The sequence below is a fragment of the Triturus cristatus genome, chromosome 10 (assembly GCF_964204655.1).
Source record: "Triturus cristatus chromosome 10, aTriCri1.1, whole genome shotgun sequence".
In the NCBI taxonomy this organism is placed as follows: domain Eukaryota; kingdom Metazoa; phylum Chordata; class Amphibia; order Caudata; family Salamandridae; genus Triturus; species Triturus cristatus.
Genome location: NC_140593.1, coordinates 285,105,638 through 285,122,152, shown reverse-complemented (window position 1 = coordinate 285,122,152; position 16,515 = coordinate 285,105,638). Strand labels below are relative to the sequence as shown.

The window sequence follows — 16,515 nt, the reverse complement described above, 5'->3', positions numbered from 1 at the left end:
CTGCAAGTTACACAAGCTCATTAAACAGACGTAAAGAAATTATTGGAATAAGACATCTTTGTTCTGATGTAATAATTGATATTGGATTTTGTGTCCCCCAAAGCCGGCGATTTACAAAATTACAGGCTGTGCAATCTTGAAATACGAACTTTTGACTGTTAAATGTCACAGTGCAAACTTTGTTACTCATTATGAATTCTGAGGAAAAGGGAGTGCGAATTGGATGTCTCCACTTCTTAGTGATTCATACTTGACTGCAGTAATGGTTTGCAACCACAGTTGCTGTCGTAAACTGTTGCTTAAATACGGATACCCTGAAGGGGGTGATATCAGCTCACAAAATAGAAGCTGTCCTATAGGGTCCTACACTTTTTGAATGTCTGTGGGCCTTTCAGAGGAAGCAGTCATCCCGTGGACTCCTGCATTCTCTCTGCTCCACCCCTCCTCCCTGCCCTTCTCATCTTGCCATATTTTTGTAGTCCTTGTGCCATTAAGGGACATTTTGTGATTTGGAGTACAGGATGACGAAATGGGGATTCTTTACCTTTCAGCCTTCTATTCCTGTATTGCCAGGTATTTCAGCACAAGTCTCAAACAGAATCCTGACTCATTCGTTTTAAAGAAGCAGGGTTCTACAAATTCTACTGAATGGTCATTTGTGAGCTGTAACAGATTTACACATCCGCCGCAATGCAAAAACAGTCTCAGCTACCTGGGAAAACACAAATCATGCCCTCAATATACTGATTATAGGCAGTGCTACTGAGAATTGCTGGTACTCTCGCATTACAAGTGCTGCAACTTTGCTGAGAACTGCTCTTAAACTTCCTCTCAAATTAAAGAAATACAGGTACTCAGTACCTGCTAGTTCCTGCCCATTTAAAACACTGGTTATAAATAATTCTTAACTGCTCCCATTGTTCCCACCAAACTTCAGCGCCCCCCTGCTGCGGTTTTGTAGCTCTGCATGAGGGCCACACATTATTGCTTGGCTGCCGTATCCTAGATCCATAAGTAAAAAGACTGCCAATAAATGTTTCTTCCTACTCAAATAAATGTTTAATATGTCAATTTGCTCAGGGGCGGGTTTAGAGCTAGTGATCTCCAATGCAACAATATTAGTCGGCACCGCCCAGTAACCACCTTCTCCACAGATTCCCTGACTGCCACTCTCCAATGGTGTTCCTCATGTTTCCTTAGCCCTTCTCTCACATCTATTTCATTTCTTCTCTAGTCATGCTTATATCAATTTGCTTTCTGTTATTAGTCAGTGCCTATTGTGTTCAGTGTGCCTTGCTGCTCGCTTCGCGCTGATTCCCACTTCCCTCAGCCCACTTCCCACCGCCCAGTACCCCTCACAGAACCTACTCAATGGAGGCTGCAGCACGGCCACACCACCAGCATGCCAAAGGCCAAAGGCAAGCCCATCTGTGCCCATCTGCACCTGGGCTGTGCCAAGCGCCAGGAACCGTGGTCCTTCAACCACCCATCAGTACTCCACCACCAAGCTTCTGGCCCTAGACCCCAGATGCCACAACAACTACTGTTGCATCACTACTCCCAGATAAACAGAAGGAACCTTCGCCTGCTGCCACTTCACATGCTTCACAGGCCCCCCGCCGACCACGAGCACACCGGAACTACTCCAGTGCATCTTCCTCAAAGCCCGGTCCCTCTGCAAACATGCCACTAAAGCCTGGGACACAATCACCACCCTCACCTAGACGTGATCTTTATCACCGAAACTTGGCTCAAACCTCGACATCACCATCACAACACCCGCAGGCTACAAGATCATATACTGGGATTGCACCAACAAACACGGAGGAGGCATTGCAATCCGCCAGAAGTAAATCATGGAACATATCAGCTTTCACCTTCATGCCTATGCCAAGATGGCCTTTAGAGGCACCCTCATCTACAGACCTCCAAGACCTCGACCACACTTCTGGAACACCATTGCTGAATCCATCACGCCTCTAGCCATCGACTAGCACTACATCTTCCACAGAGACCTCAACTTTCACCTTAATAACCCAAAATTCGCCAACTCCACCAACCTACTGGAAAGCAAGAGCAACATCCGCCCCACCCAGCTGGTCACTGGCCCTACAACACTGCACAGGGCACACGTTTGATCTGATCTTCACAGCCAGCAACGGAGTTAAGTACAGCCAGTCACTGAGTTCACCTTGACCGACCATGCCAGCATTCACTTTACCATCGCAGGGTCCCCAGGCACCAACACAAAGCCCCATAGTGCCTCCCACCGCAGCTGGAACAAAGTGACAGGGACCCAATGGAGGGGCACCCTCAACACCACCAGGCCCAACACCACAACCTTCCTGCAAACGGCCATCCAGAACTTCTCTGCCTGGATCTCCAACTGCGCTCACAGTCACCCCCATGAATTCTGCCAATACTAGCAGATTCACAAAACATGCAAGCTGGTACACACCAGAGCTCCAGAACGTCAAATGTGAATGCAAGCAGCTCTCAACAAATACCACCAATGCCTCAAGGACACAAAAAGAGATGTCCTGACAGACTGCATCGAGGCAAACACCAACCACACCAAGGAACTCTTAAGCATTGTCAGAGAGTTCTCCTGCCCTTTAGCCACCGAGAACATGGTCCGCCCTTCCCAAGAACTCTGTGAAACAATCTGCCATCTACAGCAACTTCCACCACCAACCCACTGAGATTGACAACCTCTTCACACAAACGGACACCACCCACAGCCACCCACTCACCATCTGGGACCTACTCACCATACAAGACACCACAGCCACCATGACCTCCATCCACTCAGGAGCACCTACTGACCACAGCCCTACCACATCTTCTACCTCTGACACAAAGAAATCAGCAGTGCACTCCCTCTATTCTCAACAATCCATCAACACGGCCACCTTCCCTGATGCATGGAAACATGCAGAGGTAAGACCCCTCTTGAACAAACCCTCCGCCAACGCCACTGCACTCAAAAACTACTGCCTCATTTTGCTGCTCCCATTCCCAGCCCACTGAACACCTAGTAAGAAACAACCTACTCAATGCCACCCAATACGGCTTCCGTGCCAACTACAGAACCCAGATCTCCCTGATTGCTTCCACTGACAACATCAGAACCCTCCTCGACCAAGGTGAATCAGTGGCCCTGATGCATCTCGACCTCTCATTGGCGTCCGACACTGTATCCCACCACACCCTCATTGAAAGACTCCACAATGTTGGCTTCTAGGGACCTTCAATTAACAAAATGATCTATGTGACAAAAGCAATAACCCACTGCGCCATCTACATAAAATACAGTTCAGTGATCTGCATACCACACGCGCTTTGCACTTCTTTATGGTGAGACAAAAATCTTCAATTAGGGAAAACTCCGATCTCTCTCAAGCATGTACATTAATCACCAGTATTATATTAGAGTTTTTGTTAATGCCTGAAAATTGCTGTGGCACAAGGAACTCAGTTGCAGGTGCATTTACCACCATAAGACATTTCAAAATACAACGCCCGAGCTCGGCGACTGTGATGGGAAACAACTGTTTCCAGTTGACTGCAGTAACAGTCTACAGCCTTCTACATCTAGCATTATGCAATGTCATCCTTTTTACGTAGTGCGATCTGGTGCAGCGGGGTGCAATAGATAACTGTTACCTTTCAATGTAACATTATTTTTGTTTATTTACATTTTTATGTTGACTGTGCTTTCTCATATTAAATTGGTGTAGACCAAACTCTTTTCATTTTTACCAAGTTTTGTAGGTAATCAGTTGATGGAAATTCCCACAGTCTTTGTTCATAAATATACAGTTTCACGTGATGTTGTTAATGCAATATTTAGCTTTTAATATACGCACTTGAACACCACTAACTACTTAGCAGTCATTCTGTTTTTCACAAACCAGGAGGAGGTGTGCAATAAAGCTTTTAGTTGTCAACTACAGATCAATGGAACCCAAAAAATAGAAAAACACGTATTGGAAATGTCAATAAGTCTGGCTTTAAAAAAATGCTGCATGGTAATGTTAAGTATTACAAGTAGATAGCGTGGGAATGGATATGTATTTGTATATATGCAAAGAACTGTAGAATACTATTGGTGCAGGAAGGTCAGGTGACAGCTGAACTGTCAAGCCAGACCGAAAAATCCATGCTAGTTAATAACTACCCTTCTCCCATCAGTGCTACTGCCAGAGGAAAACACCATAGGATAGGATAGGATATAATTTATAAAGCGCACTAAAACCCGAGGGAGTCAAGGCGCTATAGCAGACCAAAGTGGAAACAAGACGAGGCGAATAAGCAGTGAACCTAAGATGAAAAAGCCAGGTTTTCAAATGTTTTTTAAAATCCACAAAGGAGTCTGTGTTGGAGATGAAAGTGGGTAGGGCGTTCCATAATTTGGCGGCAGCTACCGCAAAGGAGCGGCCACCACATTTGGCCCTACGAAATAGGGGGATCACACGTTTTTTCTGTGTGGAGTATCTCAAAGGCCTCCTTGGCACATACCATCATCATCATAGACTTTATTTCGATCATCATAGATCATAAAAGTATAACAGGACAACCACAATACACAAACATAAACAATATACATAATAAATATCATGTCTTAAAAAATTTCAGTTAAAAGAACAATATAAAAATACCAAATTCATGTTAGTCAGTATCTAAAAAAATCACAAAATCTAAAACCACAGATAAAAATTACAACATAGAAGAATTCCCACCAGCTAACTTCTTTGAGGGTCAACAATTCATATCAAGGATCAGTGGCAAGCTTTAGCAGGTTGGCTCGCTTGATCCAAAATGCCTTTAAAAACATAGCGACAGAAAATACTGCAATTTGGCTGGTATCATTCTGTAATATCCTAAGGTTTCCTTGTGCTCCCTACATCCCAACTTTCTGCAAAGAGGAACAATCCATTATGCACATAAAGATTTAGTAAAGGAATAGAAAAACAAAACTTGGATAAGCGTTTCCGACCCACCTCGACAACCTACACATAGTTCATCTAATGGGCCGCTGCCCAGTTGCTATTTGTAGGTCAATGATTTTATTGGTAGAATGCCGTATCTAAATTGGAGATAGTTTCATTGCCAGTGGGGGGACAATTTCATCAATGTGGCTTTCATAGGCAGCTAATGGTTTCCGATCAATAAACGGCTCTGTCAGGGAGCCCTTGCACTCTCTAACAGTGTCTAAAGCCACACTTGCCCAGAATAATCCCTTAAGGTTAGCCTTGCCAATCTGACACACACACACTCTCTGCTGAAGTCCAGTATTCATCCAGTTTCAACTTCAACAATAGAGTTTTGACTGCACAGAGCCATGGTTTTTTTCGTACATACTGTGGGACCAAAAGATCTTTGACACCATAGCAGTAGGACTCCAAGGCAGTGTTGTCAATAACCTATGCCAATAGATTAACATTCTACATTCAATCTTTTGGACAATTTTCTAATGTGCTATATCTAAATATAAGGGAGTCAAATGTGTACTAACCTTTGTTCCACCACAGAAAGACATTCAATATGTGAATAGCCCTACAATTCAACACCATATAGAACTGCACCTAAGGCCTTCACATTATAAATTTCCAAAGCTGGTGCCACCATTCTTGATAGTGTTAGGTCGAGCCTAGTGCAGCGTGCATGCGCTGCTCTAGGAGAGGGCCTCTTGGAATCACTCCAGACTTCCCAGAGACTTCTCTGTGTGGGTCGGACTCCTCCCACACATGCCATTGGCCTTTGCGTGTGGCTTTCAATAATTAAAGCAAGCAAATGTCCAAAGATGGGTGCATGTCCCGCCTTTGCTGCATTCCAGGATCGGGTTACTAATTAACCCAATGCCTTTTTTTTATCACTTTCACTAACGTGTCAGGAGGTGTCATGCTCTCTGTTCCATCGCGGGTGTGGAGTTTCTCAGGGTCAATGGACACTTTGAAAAAACTTCACAACTACTAGAACACTCATTTTACCCCAAAATTATTTAACATGCGTGAGCTGTTTGCAAAGCACATTTTTGAGGAGCAGAGGTGGCGATTTATATTTCGCAAAATCAGAGGAGGGTGATCCAAATGAAGCGCACATAATGTGACGATTCCAGTCATTAGCGGTGTTTTCATTGACGTTACAGCAGCGCGGGCCAGTGAGATCACGCCCAGGTCTCGGACCGGCCTTTCATGTTCGAGCTGGCTTAGTGCTCGCCCGAGATCAAAGCCACAGATAAGTGCAAGCAGCATCCACGGACAGGCTTCCTGTGGGAGCAGGAAAGGGCAGGGAGGGAGGGACACGTCACTGTAATATCCTGGGGGCCTGACCGTGCGCTCGCTCCAAGGACCTCAGCCCCAGCTGTTGCCGCCGGGCCCCGTGGTTCGGGCTGGAGGCGGGACCTCTGGTCTCCACCCAGCGTGCTCGCGCTCACTGGAGCCCAGGCGCCCTGCACGTGCTGTCACTTCAGACCGGCCACTGCAGCGCTGCGGGCCGCTCCCGGGCAGGACTTGTGCCGTTTCTGGACACCGGGCAGGAGGGCGCCTGGGCAGCAGTGCGTCCACTGCTACAGCCGGGATCCGCTGAGAAGGTATGGCGCCCCAGTGTATGTCTGATGGTGTGCTTCTGCTTCCCTGCCCACAACAGCAAAGCTTCAAACATGCAGCCTTCTTTTTTTTAATGTTGTAAACGATTTGTTCTGCAGAAAAAGCTCACACATAACAGATCCACAGGAAAATAAATTTTCGGGATATTTAATTTATGTTTGATTTTTGTAAAGCAGCAGAGTGCATTGCATTTAACCACGGGGTTTACTGCAGAATTGGGTCCATGCTGTTTATTTTACAGTATCTGATTTGCTTGACTCCCGGGATGAGAATGGGATTATTAGTGGGAGGCATTTTCATGTAGGGCCTAAGGCAGGCAAAATCGATTATAACTTGTAAGAACGACCTTGTTGTTTGTGCTGCGTTTTTTCTTTTTGTATTTTGAGTTTGATACCTTGGGAATCAACTGTTGTGTGTCCAATATCCTGCACTCATTCTGCCTGCAGTCCAGCTACAAATTGGCAGTGAAACTATCGTTGCCTTCTTGACATTACTTAGTCAGAATTGCATTTGGACCTGCGATTGCGCTGTGAAAGTTGGTCTGTAAGTCCATTTTGTCTAGCAGTACGCTTTTGTTTCATGATGAGCTTCCATGTTATAAAGACTGCATGTGACTGTCTTGATGGGTGGCTGACAAACTGCCAGTCACTCCTATTAAATGATTGCACCTTTTGTGATGTGAGATTTGTGGCACACTAGATAGTTTTCTCACCCCTTGGATCCATATGCGCATTTTGCTCCGCATGTGTCACCAAAAGGCTCCGGAGACGGGAAAACTAATGAAGAGATGCAAGAGTTTGGCCAAGTGGTTGGCATGCCTGGGTTTCAGCTGCATTGTGTCGCGATCTCACAGGCATGTTGTAAAACAAACACACTTGGGGTGGAATTCGTTAAGTACATGTGCTTACTTCCCAGGCAGCAGTCTGTCTCTGGCCTCAGAATGTCAGGTTACATGTGTTTGTTTGCATACTCCGGAGGTGGCAGCTGTGCCTTATTCTGGGGCAGGCTGCCTCCCAGGTTATAATTCCACCATGTGCATAAAACGGGCAGTTTTATTGTCGGGTTGTATCCTCGCGAGGCTTGTTGCGCGTGCACCACAAACCCCGACGTCTGCACGCGATGCCTTCCTTACACCCCTCGTTTGTGGTGGCCTCCTGTGTAAGGAGATGAGGGGAGGGAAGGTTTACATACTCGAGGCAGCATCTAATAGCTGTTATCTTTCCACCGCATGCATTTTTTCTGCGTGCCGCAGGCTCATAAAGCTGCACGTGGGCCGCTATGTGGTTTTGCATTGCTGCGGTGTAACTTAGAAGTGAGTCCAGAGCTGTGCTTAAGGGGCTAAAAACCTCAGAGTGGGACTGAGCCCGACACTATACTTATTGAGGCTGCTATATATATGTTCTAACAAGCAAAAACTTCATACAGGGGGCACGGTGTTAGCGGTAGCAAATGATTACACACAGACTTGTGTTAAGCTACGTTAAAACAAACGCTGCTTGAGTTTCGCAGATCCTTTTTCCAAGTCCACAAATTTCCTTTTATATTGTTCATCATAATCTATTTTCCTTTCTGTAATTTCGTTAACAAAACCAATTGCTCTATCTAAACACTTATAAGGCCCCAAAGGCGAGACCTATTGTCTATGCCAATGCTTTTTTTTCTATGGATTTTCTCGATTTTTGTGTGGTATAATGGATCATGGAAAGCTAAGCCCTTTCCACCTGTGGTGCCCAACATAGGTTCCTCGTCAATTTGATACCTAAGTAATCAAAGCTGCATACTACATTTAAAATGGTATCACCCACTAACATCTTCCTATTACAGGTGTTTGACTTCTGGCTGGTGAAGATCATACATTTTATCTTAGAGCTATTAAGGTCTAGCCCCCGCTCCACACAAAATGAAGGAATTCAGAAGTTGTTGCAACCCTTGCGGTGATTTAGAAATTTGCAGGGTGTCATCCGCAAAAAGGAGCACAGGAACTCTCCAACTTCCTACCCTTGGTGCATCACACCCATCTCTATCTAATGATTCAATGACACCATTTATGTACAGCAAGAAGACAGTAGGTGCCAAAGCGCACCTCTGTCTGACCCCCGATCTATCTGAATCGGGTCGGTCAGGGCCCCATCCTACCCCCACCTTACCTGGGCAAGTGTGCTATCATGTAATCTCATAAGAATGTTCAACACCCTCCATAGTTTGGAACAGGGGACAAGATTGAATGCTGTACGGAGGTCGACAAAGTCAACATAAAGTTTACCCTTGCGTATGATCACCTCTCTCCAGTATACACATGCAAAACGGACATTCTGATCTATAGTGCTCACATTTTGTCTGACGTCTGCCTGCCAATCAGAAAGTATATTCTCATCCCTGATCCACTCCTGTATGCGTACCAAAATCTTTTTACAAAATATTTTTTGTAGGGAGTCAATCAGGCTTATAGGCCTATAGTTTTCCGGATTTGCCCTATCCCCCTTTTTATACAGTGTGATAATTTCCACTAGTTTCCAAGAAGGCGGAATCTCCGTACCAGCTAATATTGTGTTAGTGAGCAAGTTGATATAGAGCCCCCAGATTTCCGGGCATTCTCTATATAAATCATTGGGCAGTCTGTCAGGTCCAGGGGCACGGCCTACAATACAGGAATTTATAGCTGTTAATGTCTCACTAAGCAAAATTGTCAACTCGCCACCCTTAGTAATAGAGCTGGTATGGGTACCTTCTGCACCATTCTTGTCATTACAACCTCTGTGGGAATAGAGCTGTTCGAAGTGAGCCACCCTAGCTGAAGGCTGGATGCAAAAATCGAGGGTTTGCATGTGACCATTAAGACAGCCAAATACTGTCTTCCAAAATGCCTTGTTAACTTTGTTACAAAGTGCTTGATGCAGGTCGGCCCATATGGAACTCTCCCATTCTCTTTTGGCTCTGTTTATCGCTTGATGGTATAGGTTTCTTTTCTTAGCTATATCTGGCTGGATTTTAGTCTTAACAGCTGTAATGAGCTCACATTTGGCTTCCCTACATTCGCTGTTATACCAATTTACATTTTTGGTGATAGTAATCCCCCTATGCCTGTGTTTGCCCAATTTATCTCTGGTAAGGGCAATAAACTTCACATGGAAGGTAGCAAACTTCTTGATTCTAGAGGCAATCGGGAGCTAATGTGTAGTGATGATGCTATTCTTGATCACTTCTAATACCTCAGGATTTTTCATCACCCAGTCCCACCTGATTGTTTTGAAAGTGTTAGTGTGTGAGTGGGCATCCGTATCTTTATTTCCGTACTATATCTGGGCTTGGGGAACTGCATCCTGTATCAACATAAAAAGAGCATTGGGGTCACTATCCTGGCGCTCAATTATATCCAGGTCCACAATAGCCGGCCAAAGTTTTAGATCTGACAAAAAATAATCAATTCTACTACTGTCACTTACCCTATTAAAGGTCACTTTACCTTGTCTGTCTGATTGACATCTACCATTGGTTGCCCTCAGATCAGATCAAAGTTTAAAGTCATGGCCAAAAGTTGGACTGCCATTGTCATCCACCTAACTGTAGGAAGATCTAAAGAGGGAATACACCATTGGCTGTCCTGGTCCTGCGTTTGGTCAAGTAAAGGCATAGCCATGGGTTCAAAGGTGGCATTCAGATCCCCGTCCACTAAAAGACTATCTTTATCTGGGCTCTTCAACAGAGCTTGCTCCAAGACACTATTTCCCTTTGTTTCCTTACTGCTGTTCGCCACTCTATTATAAACATTCTCAATTGTTAATATCAGCCCAGACCGAAACCCCAATCTAACCGCTAGTATATCACAGGAAGCAATGGGCACCGGGGATATTCTGCACTGGAGTGAGGTCTTGATCGATATGCACAACCCCCTGAGGGTCTAACCTTTGCGAATTGGCTTGCAGCAACACAAAAGGATGTATACCCACTTTTCTGGGCAGGGGCTAAACATCATGTCTCTTGGAAGAGACAAATATCAAATGCTTCGATAAATTCACCCCAATCATACTCCTCCAGTAGCTTGGTCAATCCTGCTACATTCCGTGATAAGATTTTATTATGAGGGTCTAGAGGCGGAGAAGACCCAGTTAAAGAAGGAAAGTCTGTTTCTCCTATGATGCAACCCCCGCTGCTTGTAGCTAGTGGCAACTTGCTAAAGGCGCAACCTGATCCCTCAATCTATCCTCTGTATTACATATCTGTGTCTCCCTTCCCAGCTGGAGCAGACTAGTTGATGATTGGACTATTAGCGAGTGGGATTGCACTTCCTCCACCTGGGTACTAGCAACAGACTTGCAACAAAGAAGTGACTGAGGCTGCAGTGAGCACAAGGGGGTAATTAACCCACTGTTGACTGCCTCCTTCCCAGTCTTAACCTGTGGGAGCTTTAACTCACTCGGTATAACGGGATCCCGACACATTATTTGGATCTGTGTTTTTGCATTAGAAATGCAACAGGCTTCACCTGCCATAAGACCTTCCACCAACTCACTATTAGCAAATGCAATACGCAATTTATCATAGCACTGATCAGTGGTGCACAACCTTTTTACTCCTATGAAATCACTCTTGATTAGTGCATAGCATTGTCTGGTTGTTCCAAACCAATAAATGACCTTGTTAATCAAGGAATCCGAATCTTCTCTGACCCCAGTAGCTAGCTTGGGAACATTATCAAGGAATATCATGGCTGGCTGACCCCCCACATTGTCCCGTGTGTAAATACCGTTTTGAACTTTCCCTCTTGGCCAACATGTGCTTGCTTTAGCAGAACTCTGGATGCAGTCATAAAGCAGTGGTTGCTGCCTCTTGGTCAGTGTAAATGGTTCCCATTCGAGTGCACTCGACCAAGAGTGAGAGGGTTGGAGCCAACCTTTACTGACGGCCGAACACACCTTTTCCCGAACTACAACTGGCTGTAAATCAATAGTATTTATCAGAACTGGGGTGGCATCTAAACTGGAACATAAATTATTAGGCATCCTTTTATTTATTATACACCCCTCCCTATCCCCTACGAGGGTAGACATCTGATCGATTTAGTTTTTTCCCATCAAGGCTCTCAACCGTCCTCTGAAGTGTTTTAGTTTGGTCCCTTAAATCCCCAATTACACCTATCATATTTTGCATCATATTTTTTAATAGTACAACACTCTGACAATTAGTGCTTTGGACATCTACGTTTATGTTGTCATCTGGTGCGGCAGCATCCTCAATAAGGAGGGGCAGAAACCGATTGCTGCACTCAATAGTCGATTCAATAGATAATGAATTTGACAGAATGAAACTGGATTGAGAACCACACAAATCATTTTGTGGGACCTGGCTAGGACAAGGTTGGGATTTGGGTTTAGCTTTTTAAATATTTTATGTACCCGTTAAGCAGATGCTACATCAATTTTAATTGGGCTAGGCATTGGGGATGCAGGTTAGAATTAACCAGATCTGTGCATTCCATTAACAAATTATCTATCCTGTCTATTACCTCATTTTCTCTCACAGACACTTGCACTTTCTTCCCTTTGGGGACCCTATGCACACCCTCCACAGCCTTGCGTTTGCCCATTCTCAACGAAAAACGGTTTCAAAGGGGGCAGCACTATCGGAAGAGGGATATAATGCTCAGGGCCCACTTAGTACTGAATGACTGCAAGAACCTATGAGCCCAGCAAAAAGTTACCTACGAGTACAATAATACCTACAATCATAAATTCATAGACTTCAAGTCACTGATTATTGTAGTGGCATAAGAGTGTCCGAAGATAACATTTTAGAAAAGAACAGTCTTTAAAATCAGTCAGTAAATTAATGCAGAACAGTCTCCATAACTGGGTACAGTTCAGCCCCCAATAAGTTTTTCAATGATGCGGTACAGTACCTTGAGGTCAAACAACATTAAGTAGAACCAAAATGTCCCAGGCAAAGAGGGGTGGCCCAGCCCAGCCTCGACCGGCCACAAACAGGTGCAGATGGGCCCGCTCTTGGCCCGGTCTTCGCCCAGGCATGTGCCTGGGCTCGTCCTGCGCTGCAGGGGTTGAGGCAGCGCTTTTTAGCATGATGGCGGGCACCTCCCCCTGTCAGCAGGTGAGGGCGGTCAGGAGTGAAGCCAGGTGTGCCCTGGGACAGCGAGTCCCACCAGGGCAGAGTCAGGAGCAGCAAAGACGCAACACAACTTACTATCTATATGTCATGGATTTGGTGAGCATCATGAGGGGAAACCAGAATCCATGTCAGTAACAGGTACCTCGCATGTCAGCCAGTCAAATACCATTGAAAAAGGGACTGCAGGTATAAGGTGCCCTTACTATGCATGGCCTTAAATCCCATGCTCAGAGCCTTAAAGCAGATTAGTTTCCTGACGGGAAGCCAGTGGAGGGAACGAATCCCATCCCTGGGTGACAGGCGCTTGGGAATCTTCAGAATAAGACGGGCTGCCGCATTCTGTACCACCTGTACCATCAAATATTTAGTTATCTAAAACCATTTAATAGAATGTATGTGCCCTTGAAAGTTCAACCTCAGACAGCTGGATAAATAAACAAAATGATTACAGCTGTGTGGAGAGCCTGCACTTTTTTGTGAAAGCACATCACTTCTGTTGAATCAAAACTGGTACTCCTGGATCACAAAATGTGTACGGAGCCAAAGCCCCTGTTTTGGTGTTCTCATATAATTGTCTAGCCACATTTGGGCTGCCAAGCCAGAACTGCAAAATGGCCAATATTCTGCAGAAAGGCATTCATAGCCTGCTGTCACAGCTTTTTCTAGTCTTTACTTTGCAAAAAGCAGGCCGAATGATTTGAGCAGCTACGCTGATGATTCAGGATGTTCCAGAAGTGAATAGGTTTGGAACAAAAGTTTGTGTTAAAGAGCAACGTATGACTAATGTTATGCTTTTTGTCATTTTTGCCAATAGAGGAATCAAACCTGGAAATATGTTAAGTGCTAAATAACCTCGATGGATATTTGCATTCAGCGGTTGCATTCATTTACATCTTTTACCTTGTAGGAAACAATTTCTTGACACTGAGGTCTTACTGTTCTTACTAGACAGAAGGCCACTAAGGGCCTCATTGCGATTGGCCTCTTAATTCTGATTAGGCAAGACACAGAAGCTATTAGCTCCATTGAGACAGGGACATTATTTTCACCAATTCCCTTGGCAAATTCTCCTTTTTAAGAGGGCCATTAGGGTCCCACTTGTAATAACCTGGATTTCCCTCACTCATAGAGTTACCCATACCTCTGGTATAAGTTGAGTGTGAGGAAAAACTGTGCCATTCATTTTTAGGATCTTCAGTTGTGTTCTAGAACTTTCCTAATTATCACTAGATCCTCTTTGACTCTGTGGTATGATTGGGAAAATAACACAATCCTGAGAACATTCCACAAATATATGTTCCCAGTGCATCTTTACTTACAGATTGGTTTGCTAAGAAGATCCTGGTTAGCTGACCTTAGAATCCTTTAGAAATGTTAAGGTATTTTGAGAAGTAATATTATTACTAAAACCGATAGGAGTTTTACCTCACCTGCTCTGCCTTTCAGGATAGCATACTGAAATAAATATTTACTGACAACAAAAGCCAGTGCGTGAAACAATGGTCTGGCTATTATGTAGAACTGAGTTCTAACCTTGGACAAAGTGATGAATTGATTTTTATCACCACTATGTATCACTGATATATTTTAAGTCAGAATTTGTAATTTATCCGAAGGAGAACTATTAACCCGTAGAAGTCAGAATTAACCAAAGTGCTAATGTGTGTTCCAGTTGAAACATATTCTGAAGTAGCTCTGATCCTAACTCAGATTCTGGTTTGCTGGCGTGATTATAGATGGATGATTGTGTCGATGTGGAGTGTGTCTGAGCCCAAGAAACATTGCTTTCCTGGTGGTTAGTGAACACATATTAGCAGTCCACATTGTTATCCATACATGAATGATTGACAACGTGCTTTGATTACATGTACAGTTTCTTGCCTCTATAGATCCGCACTTCCTGAAACATAGCATTTGCACCATAAAAAAGTGAAGAATCTCAAGAAGTGACAAGGGCCCAAATTAACATGGTGATTTCTTTGAGCTACTAATCCCTAAGCTTGAACTTGGATGTACAAGAACATCCCTCCAATACTTAAATAATAATTTACTCATAACTACCATTTAAACTCATTTACTGCAACACCCTCTTTCTAGAGATCAGTGCCTCTTCTCAAGAAGTTATACTTATTGAAAAATTTAATGGCACTGTTCATTACCAATATTGGACATATTGACCAGGGAGGAGGAGATGTGGCCTAGTGTCTAGAGCCACAGAGTTTGGAACTTGGGGAACCAGGTTTGAATCCTGACCATGGCTGAACGCCCTCTGTAAACAAACAAATATGTGTAAGAAAGCCTGGTACAATTGTAAATCAGTTTTAAAGACCTTGGGCCAGGTTCACATTATAAAAAGATTTAGAAAAGTAAAAAAAAAAAAGAACCATAATCACCCAGGCCTGAACAGGCTACGTTTCTGTCTTTCAAGGAAAGATGTTAGTTTAAAGTTATTTTTCTGGCACACATGCAACTGTTCACAACAATTCTCCCAAACCCATTTTGCACTTTATTTTGCCTTACTTCAAAGCAAAACCCCATAGCTCATTGAACACCTATTAAAGGGATACTAAACAATTCAGGCCCCTCTCTACAATTGGTAAAAGATTTGTAGTCAGATGTGCTATGATATGTCAATTCTTAATGGCTGCACTGTCACCTGGTGAGGGTTCCTGGCACTAAGAAAAGAGAACTATTTCTGTTATCCAGTGACCTATTGAAATGCTGCATTGCATAGACAAGGTTTAAGGATGTAAATGTGATCAACTCTGTTATGGACCAAAGTTGCAAGGTGAATGAATTTCATGATGGAGCTAAAAGAAATACACCTCCTGCTCCTCATTATTTAAACCTAGGAATAGTGAGGAGACGCTTGGCAGAAGACTTTCATTGTTCTAGGAGTTAGATACCTATGTAGAGGACTCTTAATAAAACATTTAAGCAAGCATTAGGGCTATACATGGCAGCTTGTTAGTCCTTTCCCTAACCAGATGCCAACAGAGTTTTCGTCACCAATGGATTCACATGATTTTGGAAAATGTAAATATGGTGCATTGTGGTGGCCCAAACAAATGACATTTCTGAATTCAATGGAAGAATCAAATAGGTTGCAAATAGCAAGCTTTTAAAAATTTTCAGTCAAGTAAGACTTACTTTTCCTCAAGCCGTGAAGATGATGCTGGCAGACATCAGAGGGATCAGTTTTAGCCCCCCACCATTGAAACTGAAAACTGTGCTTTCTGACTAGATTTGCTGCATGCTGGCCATGAGCTCATTGCTTCCTGCTGTAATGCATCTGTTCAGGTGATGGTGCCAAACCTACCATCAGGACATTGATTGTTTTTGAGTACAACTTGAGCCACTGTCCAACCATCAACCCCTATTTATTCTTCAAGAAGCATTGAAATGAAACCGTGATCATGGGGTTGACTAGCCTAACCAATTCTTCAAGGTAGATATTCAACAGTAGGGGAATAGAATGACCCCTGTGGAACACTGCTGTCATGATGGAAGGCACAGAGATCATTTACGGATCAGAGACCAGTTCAAAACATCCAACAAGCATTTTCAATGCAATAGATCTCGCATTTACTAGAGCTTGAGCTATTGGCATTGTAAATGACAATGCCTTTTATTTACTTGTTGATTTTTAAAACATAAATAAAATGCGGGGGGGCGTGGCTTGCACGCCGCTGCGAGATGGCGGTTTGTGCTTGAGCTCTGCGCTGGAGCAAGCGCCGACGGAGGTTTGCTGTCGCCTCGGATTGCCCCGGTCATTTGTGAAGGT

At 44.0% G+C, this 16,515-nt stretch overlaps 1 protein-coding gene across 5 annotated transcripts in view; it reads left to right on the top strand.

The window, feature by feature from the left end:
* Nucleotides 1-16,515, top strand: part of CDK14 (cyclin dependent kinase 14) — a 2,110,677-nt gene that overhangs the window by 760,486 nt on the left and 1,333,676 nt on the right. The gene's annotated exons all lie outside the window — the stretch shown is intronic.